Source organism: Lissotriton helveticus, chromosome 10 (genome assembly GCF_964261635.1).
Source record: "Lissotriton helveticus chromosome 10, aLisHel1.1, whole genome shotgun sequence".
Taxonomy (NCBI): domain Eukaryota; kingdom Metazoa; phylum Chordata; class Amphibia; order Caudata; family Salamandridae; genus Lissotriton; species Lissotriton helveticus.
In genome coordinates, this window is record NC_136071.1 from 47,003,445 (window position 1) to 47,014,355 (window position 10,911).

The window sequence follows — 10,911 nt, forward strand, 5'->3', positions numbered from 1 at the left end:
CCCATAAAAAATCCTAATTGGCTTTCGCGGCAGAGCCAATCTTAAAAGAAGCTGCAGAATACACGAGCTCCTGTCACCGGTGAAACATGGCGCCCAAGGAGCACGCGCACAGCGGAGAACACTGAAACACGGTAATCAGCAAGGGCGGTAATTACTGTAGTGTTTGACGTAATGGAACCATGTACTTTGGCAACACGTCCATGACTTGTTGTGCCCATAAAGGATGATTGAAAGGATCTCCATGGAAGGCGGAGAGCAAGGGAGAGAGAGGGAGTCTGCAAAAGCATCAGAGACAGAGAAGTAACGGTGAAGAGAGTGACAGCAGGAAGAGGAGAAAAGGAGGGGGAAAGGAACGTAGAAGGAGTGACGTGAAAAAGAAAAATAGGGAGACTGGAAAGGTCAATTAGGGACTGGAAAAATATCGAGGCAGAGAGACAAATATAAGGGGGGAAAGAAAAGCAAAAGCAAGTATATGTTAATGAGTGAAGAGGAAAGACAAATACACAGAAGCAAAGAGAGAAACAGAGGAGGAGAGAGAAAGAAAAAAGACATGCAATAAATAAAAGAACGAGAGAAAAGAATGAGAAATTCGAGAGAAATGGAAAGAGTTAAAGAGTGTCTTTAAGAGAAGACGAATACTGTCCTTGTGGTGCAGATATGTCCACCAGTGGACCCTGCTCAGGATTAAATGCTTTCTCAAGAAATCCATTTCTCTCCCTTTTTATCATATTTGTAGATTGTTTTTTCCTTGCTTATTTTTATATTCATAAATGTTCGCATGTAGATGATTTTGTTTTGCCACAGCACCCTGTCTCCACCGAACTAAGCTATGCTTAATAAATGTCCAAATAATAAGAAACAGTCAATTTGAATATTTTGGGTAAATCAGGTCCTTAGATACCTGGCCATGGGTTGGCACACATGAGCAATGATGTTGCTGGAAATAGGGTAAGACATCCAAGCCTACTAGTGCTTCAAGGCTGGGTACAGCCTTTTGGGTGCTACTTTGGAGGAGATATCATGGGGGTTGTCCCCTCATCGGGGCTTGGCAGATCAGCAGCCAGACTTTCCTGTAGATCTGGAAATTGTGGTCCTGGTGGACACACAACACTTGTGATTTAGGGCCAGATGTAGGTAATTTTTTTTTACCGATTCTAAAATACCGACTCATACCGAATCGGTATTTCAGAATCGGAAAATGAGATGTAGGTAAAAAATCGGTAAAAATTACCGATTCGGTATCACTCGGTATCTGAAATTGGTATTTACCGAATCGGTATTCTCCGACTCGGTAAATTCCGAATCGGTAAAGCCTATACATTCCAACGGGCCCATGGCCCATAGGAATGAATGGCTTTTACCGATTCGGTAAAATCCGAATCGGTAAATACCGAATCGGAAATTTGAAACTGACAAACATGTGAGCCTGTGAACCAATCAGGAACACCAACCACACCCAAAACCGAAGGTACAGTGGAATCAACCAATCAGAAACAAGCACCCCTCCCCAGTACCTGGGAGTGGCCACACCCATGCAGGTGCAGAAACCAACAGTCAGGAGAGCAGGAGGACAGACTGAGGAGCAGGCTTCCCTGAGCTTACCTGTACAGCACCATGGAGAGTCAGGATGGACAGAGGGATGCTGCTGAGCGCAGAAGAAAATTGAAATTCAGCCCTGAAGAACTGCAGGTGCTTGTTGCAGGAGACTCCGTTAGGAGTGACAGTTGCGCTTTATACATTTTCATTTCATTTCATTATATCATTTCAGAGGTTGTCAGACATTACAGCAAGATATTTGGAAAACAATCACTGCATGTTGCTGAGTCCATCAAGCGCACTACCTGGATTGACATACAAGCCAAGGTAAATGCCATTGGTGTCACCCACCGTGAAATAGACGATTTGAAGAAAAGGTGGTATGACCTTCGCATCACAACGAAAAAGAAACTAGCTGCCCACCGAAAAGAAGCTGGAGCAAGAGGGGGAGGAAGAAACCGTGCACCCCGACTCACCGACATTGAGGAGCTGGTGGAATCCACCCTTGAGCCTGAATCCATCCGTGGCATTGGGGTCGTTGATAGCTCCGCAAGAACTGCAAAGAAACAATGTAAGATGCATGTACATTGTCATAAACCCATTTACCTATTCCCCTTCCACACTCTGTGTGCCCACATCACACTCCAGAACAGGTTTTACTAATGCCCAGCAGTGCATCATGGGAGATGTAGTCATAGGTAGATACCTCTATTCATTCAGCATACCATACAGCAAGGGTTGCAACACAGTACTAGCATAAGCAAATGAAGTACAGGCAAATGTGTGATAGTAGTGTGTTTAATCAAGTGACACAGGTGAACTACTCCACTGGCACAATGTCCATGTCTGTCCACAGGAGAGTCTTCGCACAGCACAGCAAAGGATAGGGAGAAGAGGAGAAAAAGAGCTGGCCCCAGCACAGTACACGGAGGGAAGGACACAGAGCAGGCAGCCAAGTCACCTGAGGATACAACACCACCACAGCCTCAGTCCCCTCTTTTGTTTGGGAGTCAGGAGTCAGGAGCGGCTGCACAGTCCCCCACCCCGACAACTCCGTCCCCTGTGCTGGAAAGGGCAAGGAGTCTTGATGTGCCCCCTCCCCGTATACCGGAAACTTCTGAGGAGGAAGAGGATGAGGGTGACATGGCCATTAATCTATTAGAGTCAGCCAACGCTGAACAGCAGCCCACTCCTAGAGCTGTGCGGACCAGTGTCCGAGGACGCAGGTCACGGGAGGCAGATGAAGAGCATCACAGTCAGGGGGTCTTCAGCGGGCTGGAGGCCACCATGGTCAAAGTTCAGCACCTGCAGGCGAAAGCAATGATGGGTGTTCAGAGGCAGGCACGCACCACCAACAACAAGCTGGATGACATAGGCAAGGGAATAGGAGAAATGTCTGAGAGCATGCAAACGCTGGCATCTGGCATTACAGACATGACCCAGGTCATGACTGTCCTGTGCGACAAGTTGGACAGGGACCATTTGGACAGGCGCAAGGCCCGTATGGATGTGCGGCAGCAGACAAAAGCCCTACACCGATTTGCAACCTCAACCTCCCTGCTGCGCAGACGGTCAGTGGCAATGCAGGATGCTATTGTCCAGTGCTGCACCAATTTAACTGTGGGGATGGGCAGAGTGACCTCTGCTATGGAGCTCATGCTCGCACACCAGACTGCCACTCGAGGCGAAACATGTGTGGCTGATAGTGAGGAGTCCACCAGCAGGATTGGCGCAAGCACTCCTGTCCCTGAAATACGCAGGAGTGGCAGGCGTCATTCGACAGAGACAGGCCACACAGAAAGCCAAGACACACAGCCACATCAGTCCCACCCTGTAATCCGTGGACGCAAACATTGACTATGCCCTCCACCCAAAGGACAGGTCACGGTGGTGTCAACTGTGACCAACCAGACATGGACAAAGAAAATTTGTGTAACCATTTTGTGTTATCATTGCACTTGCGTAGTGAAAATTAAACTACGTATGTCATGATCTTACCCTTTCTGTGTCTCATTACTCACTCAGAAATATTGCTGTGTGGCCTCTGCCCATCTCAGTCTCCCATCTGTAGCTGGTGCTGCTGCTGTACCATGGTGCCCTGCCAGTTCTGTGTCATCATCAATGTCCTCCTCATGATGTGTGATCTCCACCTCTGTGCCTTCCTTGGTGGCGAGATTGTGTAACATTGCACAGGTCGCAATGATTTTGCAGCACAGGATTGGAGTGTACTGGCGGGCCCCTCCACTCTTGTGGAGGCAGCGAAACCTGCTCTTGAGTAGTCCAAATGTGCGCTCTACAACATTGCGTGTGTATCAGTGAGCCACATTGTACCGCCTTTCACTCCTGGTGGATGGGTTGAGGTAGGGGGTGAGCACAAAGGATCGCAGGGCATATGCACTGTCGCCTAGGGGGGAGAAAGATTGACATTAGTTGCATGTACATGATACATTAATCTGCTGTGAGTTTCAGGGTGTGTCACTATCATTTACCTAGCAGGTATCCGTTTCCAAATTCTCCAGCAACTAGGCGTGTATATATTCCGCTATTCTGGAATATGTACGAATCATGGGTACTACCAGGGAATTTCGCAACAATGTCTGTGATGATGTTACCAGCGTTGCATATGACCTGTACATTGATGGAGTGCGTTGACTTGCGGTTCCTGTATATGTGTTCTGTGGCTGCAGGTGGACAGAGTGGTACGTGGGTGCCATCTATGCAGCCAATCACGTAAGGGAAGTGTGCCAGTTGATAGAAATCAGTCTTTGTTTTTGGAAGTTCCGCAGGTGTGTCAGGGAATGAAATATAATGCTCCATCCTCTGCATCATGGCGTCAAGGAACCTCCTGAAGAAGCGGGACAGGCAGCTCTGGGACACACCACCCACTGCAGCTATCACACTCTGGTAGCTCCCGGAGGCAAGCAGGTGTAAGCTACACAGCACCTGCACATGGGGTGGGATGGCGTGGGCCCTGGGTGTTTTGTGCTCCAGGAGTGGGTGTAGGTCCCTGATCAAGTCCTGGATGGTATGGGGATGTAGCCTCTACATCTGGAGTATTTCAGGCTCTGTCAGTTGGAACAGTGTTATCCTCTGCCTGTACACGTGTTCCTCTCTTTGCCATTCTCTCTCTTCTGCTGCCTGTAGTCTTTGCCGCCTTGCAATGACGTAGAACGCCGCCATTCTGGTTCCACTGTTGCATTTTGGGACTCTTTTTATAGCCTTCACCTGGTTACCACCTGCATTCAATCCATGGTAAATACCGACTCTTAAATCCCAAATTTGCGTGGATTCGGTAAAATTCGGGTTTCCTACATCTCCATGCTCATTTTTTTACCATTTCTTATTTACCGATTCGGTAAATAAGAATTCGGTAAATTTTAATTCGGAAAATTTTGCTTCGGTAAAAAACCGACTCATATTTACCGAGTCAGAATTTTACCGACTCTTGATTACCGAGTCGGTTTTAGACCGACTCATGTTTTCCGATTCGGTAAATAATAGTGTCCTACATCTCATTTCATGGATACCGGTCGGTAAGGGCCGAAATTACCAATTTTTGCCCGTTACCGACCGGTATTGGTCGACCTACATCTGGCCCTAAATGTCTTCCTTTTTGCAGCTCTTAGTCGATGGGTAAAATCAGAGCTCTTGTTAGACCCAAGCGACCCCTGCTCCTTGGGAAGAGGGCTTGCTCCAGCTCCTGAAAGTCCCTCATCCATGCAGCTGCCACCCAGAAGACTCTAGAGAGGAGGGCACACTTTATGAGTTGGGGAAAAGAATGGCAGTCAGGAAGGACACATCTTCAACTCATACCCCAAGGATCCCGCTCTCTCTATCCGCAGGGACCAAAGAATGCTGGGAAGAGGCGGAGCTACCCGCTATGTCCTTCCTGCCTCGGGCCACTTCCGGTCCCAAGTGAGAAAGGATGCCAGCAGGAGACAAATGTCTCTGGGAGGGACAATGCACCAAACACTTCTTACTTTCCTGTGTCCAACAAGGGTGATGATAGTCTGAGGTTTACCCAGGTCCTGATGGGAGCTAGAGGACTTCTGTTATCTCCTTGCACCAAAGGAAAGGATTGGGACTGTGGAGTTACTGGGGTAAACGCAAGAGTGTGTTGTGTGGCACCCCCACCTCCTCTGCACTCTGCAAATTAATCATGCTTTTACCTTGTTTATCATCACTCCCTCAATACATTCTTCAAAACAAGTACCTTTCAGGACCCAATAGAGCTACACCGCAGGGTACCTTATTACGCAAGAGCTTGTTATCTAAATAGAGAAATTATATATTGGTAACGGTATAGAAGAGCGCACAGCACAAGTCAAGGTACAAGTAATAAGGCAATAAATCAGTCAGGTGCTCAGGAGGAGGTGGGGGACTGGTTACCACAGTCACCAAGACAACCAAAAGGTCCAAACAATTACTGTGATCCTCCGAGCACTCAATCATGTAACAGATAGTCTTTATATAGTTTCCACTATATCTTTTAATGTCCAGTCTTCTTGTACATTCAATCCAAATGTCCTCATAAGATATTCGCAGCCAACGCACGTTTCGTCAAGTCCGTCTAGGACTAATGACTTCCTCAGGGCTGCAACCCAAATACACACAATCAGTTTCAATTCACACTCGTTAGAGATAGCAAAATAAATGCAGTTTACATTTTCCATAAATTAACTATTAATCATTCTTAATAGTTCATTCGACCATAACTTAGGTCCAATATGTATTTACAAATACTAACAGATTGGTTATTTAAAGAAAACCCACTTTTACCAAATCCGTGTAAATCACGTCATTGAATACAAATCAGATATATCACAAAGTTCAAAACTATAATTGCATACGAGTCATATGCAAAGTACTTCAGTACAGGGTAAAAGGTTTCGGTCACTGATAACAACCTTAGCCTACAGGTTATCTGATAGGTCTCAACGCTCTAACTGCTTGAACACTCACCTATTCCCAGTGGCGTATCCACGCTTAATTAATCCACATGTAGTAGACCCGTTATATCTCAAGTATATATCTCCACATCTGTAAATACAATTATCAGATACTACTGTCAAGTACTAAACATGAGTCTCAGACTATTCTGGTAATAACTGGTAAATCACTGTGGGCAATAAAATTATAGGAAACCAATTGTAACACTCACCAAATCATATGGTAAGTAATTGCACGATAATATTCCCGTGGCGCGCACACCAAATCATAATACTCCAACATCCGAGTAAATCCTAGTCCAATGTATCTTTATGTCAAGTGACTCCGTCACTACCTATGGTAAAATAACAGCGTCCTCAGTATTCTCAATTCTAGCTTCCAAAGTCTAAACAAGGTTGCAACAGACTGCATATGTATATTCTATGCTCACCTTGTAATTCTATATCAGCATTTCCCCGGTATTACAAATATCTTCCAGTTTCACATAGTTTGCCCACGTGTTCGTGTCTAATAGGAAACAATAAGGATTATATATATGTATGTAACAGGATATCCTAGTAGTCTCAAAAGCCTCTATAATAAGTGATTACACGATAATATTCATGTGGCGTTCTTACCAATAGTCTGCCTGGAGTATCCCGACTTTGGCGTCCAGCGCGGGTGCCATCTTAGAGTGGCAATTTATATTACATTGCACGGGCGCCATCTTGTAGTGTCCAATTCTTTAACGCGAATTCTCATACAAGTGCCATTACGTAGTAAGTCGTAACTAGTATTATGATATCCTAACATTAGTGTTAGCACGAGTGCCAACTTCACATATTATTTATATTGTTTAAATATCAGCGCCCTAATATTAACTCAACAAATTCACTATAAGAGACGATATCCCGTTATTAATTCTCTCATTTGGAACCATAGTTATTATACCATTTTATAGTTATAATCTCATCAAAATAGATAAACAAGTTAAAGAAGAATTTAGATTGCAATTGTCTTGCCCACAGACTGATTTACGATGTTTACGCAACTATTCCTAACTAACAGTCTCTATAACCTGCAAGCCTCGGGAGTCCTCAGATATACCACCACCTTTTCCCATGTCATGTGAAACTGGAAGATATTTGTAATACCGGGGAAATGCTGATATAGAATTACAAGGTGAGCATAGAATATACATATGCAGTCTGTTGCAACCTTGTTTAGACTTTGGAAGCTAGAATTGAGAATACTGAGGACGCTGTTATTTTACCATAGGTAGTGACGGAGTCACTTGACATAAAGATACATTGGACTAGGATTTACTCGGATGTTGGAGTATTATGATTTGGTGTGCGCGCCACGGGAATATTATCGTGCAATTACTTACCATATGATTTGGTGAGTGTTACAATTGGTTTCCTATAATTTTATTGCCCACAGTGATTTACCAGTTATTACCAGAATAGTCTGAGACTCATGTTTAGTACTTGACAGTAGTATCTGATAATTGTATTTACAGATGTGGAGATATATACTTGAGATATAACGGGTCTACTACATGTGGATTAATTAAGCGTGGATACGCCACTGGGAATAGGTGAGTGTTCAAGCAGTTAGAGCGTTGAGACCTATCAGATAACCTGTAGGCTAAGGTTGTTATCAGTGACCGAAACCTTTTACCCTGTACTGAAGTACTTTGCATATGACTCGTATGCAATTATAGTTTTGAACTTTGTGATATATCTGATTTGTATTCAATGACGTGATTTACACGGATTTGGTAAAAGTGGGTTTTCTTTAAATAACCAATCTGTTAGTATTTGTAAATACATATTGGACCTAAGTTATGGTCGAATGAACTATTAAGAATGATTAATAGTTAATTTATGGAAAATGTAAACTGCATTTATTTTGCTATCTCTAACGAGTGTGAATTGAAACTGATTGTGTGTATTTGGGTTGCAGCCCTGAGGAAGTCATTAGTCCTAGACGGACTTGACGAAACGTGCGTTGGCTGCGAATATCTTATGAGGACATTTGGATTGAATGTACAAGAAGACTGGACATTAAAAGATATAGTGGAAACTATATAAAGACTATCTGTTACATGATTGAGTGCTCGGAGGATCACAGTAATTGTTATCTAAATAGCTCTGTGTTCTGAAACCTCAAAATTGCACAGTAGATGATGCCCACCTTGTGCTTCTTGAGTGCCTGCCCGTACCCTTCCCTATCCAGTGCAAGAGAGATATTGCATCTCAACTCCCTGCTCCTAAGATAGGACATGGTTCAGCGCATTCCCACAGCACTCTGTCACTAGGATGGGTCGAGACACAATGACCCACATTCCATCCAAACCAGGTTGGAAGAAGCCCTGTGACTCTCCGCAGTGGTCTTGATTAGTTTCATACATGCCCCAGGTCAAGATCTTCTAAGCCAGGGGTGTCCAAACCTGTCCTGGCGGGCCGTATCCATGCCAGATTTTTGGGATATCCCCATCTGGTGATCACGGTTCGATCCCCGGCGCCGGCGGCAGATCAGAGTGCCCAGAACGGGGTCCACGGGTCCCGGGCAGTCCTCCCCCAGGCGTCCGGGCCCGAGAGCTCTGGTGGTCCACCCCGCGCCTGAGGCCCAGCCGGTGTCCCTGAGCCCTGCCTTGCGTGGGCAGGCAGGCGGGAACCCTACCGCGAAGGTGGGTGGTGGGGAGCTGGGAGTCCTTTCGATCCCGACAATCTGGTCACACGTTTCCGCTCGGCCATCTGGTCGCAAGCAATGCTTTCCAATGGGGCGACAAGATGGCCGGGGTTCCCTGGAAGTCCCGATGAGGTGCCATTTGCCTCCCCGATCCCAGCGAGGGCTCCAGGAGGTCGGGCACCTCTGCGGCCTGGGTCCCCTCCGTCACTCTGTGCGCACAGATTCCAAGAAACAGGAGTAACCTTCCTCCGGATTACTAGGGACAGGGTATTCCCCAACACTCCTCGCAGGCTCGTGGTTCTCTGCCCGGGGGACCAGATAAGATATGCCTGGGCAACACCTCCCTAGGCGGCCGGGGATCCCTTCTCCGGGCCAACGGCATGGCACAATGCCCAGGACGGGCTCCATGGGTCCCGGGCAGCCCTCCCCCGGGCGTCCGGGGCTCCCACCTCCAGGCCGACGGCATGTCAAAGTGCCCAGGACGTGCTCCATGAGTCCGGGACAGTCCTCCCCCGGGCGTCCGGGACACCCATCTCCAGGAGGCCAACGGCATGGCAAAGTACCCAGGACGGGCTCCATGGGTCCCGGGCAGACCTCCCCCGGGCGTCCGGGGTACCCATCTCCATGCGGCCAACGGCATCGGCAAAGTACCCGGGAAGGTCTCCACGGGTCCCGGGCAGGCCTCCCCCGGGCGTCCGGGGCACCCACCTCCAGGCCGACGGCATGTCAAAGTGCCCAGGACTGGCTCCACGGGTACCGGGCAGTCCTCCCCCGGGCGTCCGGGGCTCACATCTCCAGGCCAACGGCATGGCTCAATGCCCAGGACGGGCTCCATGGGTCCCGGGCAGCTTCCCCCCCCCCCCCCCCCCCCCCCCGGCGTCCGGGGCTCCCACCTCCAGGCCGACGGCATGTCAAAGTACCCAGGACGTGCTCCATGGGTCCCGGGCAGCTTCCCCCGGGCGTCCGGGGCACCCACCTCCAGGCCGACGGCATGTCAAAGTACCCAGGACGGGCTCCACGGGTCCCGGGCATTCCTCCCCCAGGTCGTCCGGGCCCTAGAGCTCCGGTGGTCCAACCTGCGCCTGAGGCCCAGCCGGGGTCCAAGAGCCCTGCCTTGCGTGGGCAGGCAGTCAGGAACCCTACCGCGAAGGCTTGGGATGGATGGGGAGCTGGGAGTCCTTTCGATCCCGGCCATCTGGTCGCACATTTCCGCTCGGCCATCTGGTCGCACGCAATGCTTTCCAATGGGGCGACCAGATGGCCGGGCTTCCCTGGAAGTCCCGATGAGGTGCCATTTGCCTCCCCGATCCCAGCAAGGTCTCCAGGAGGTCGGGTACTTTCGCGCCTTGCGTCCCCTCTGTCCCCTCGAGTGCACGGATTACAAGAAAGGGGGGTAATTTTCCTCCGGATTATTAGGGACAGGGTACGCCTGGACAGTTCTCTGCCCGGGGGACCAGATGAGATATGCCTGGGCAACACCTCCCCCGGGCGTCCGGGGCTCCATTCTCCGGGCCAACGGCATGGCTCAATGCCCAGGACGGGCTCCACGTGTCCTGGACAGACCTCCCCCGGGCGTCCGGGGCACCCATCTCCAGGAGGCCAACGGGATGGCAAAGTACCCGGGAAGGGCTCCATGGGTCCTGGGCAGCCCTCCCCCAGGCGTCCGGGGCTCCCACCTCCAGGCCGACGGCGTGTCAAACTGCCCAGGACGGGCTCCATGGGTCCCAGACAGACCTCCCCCGGGTGTCC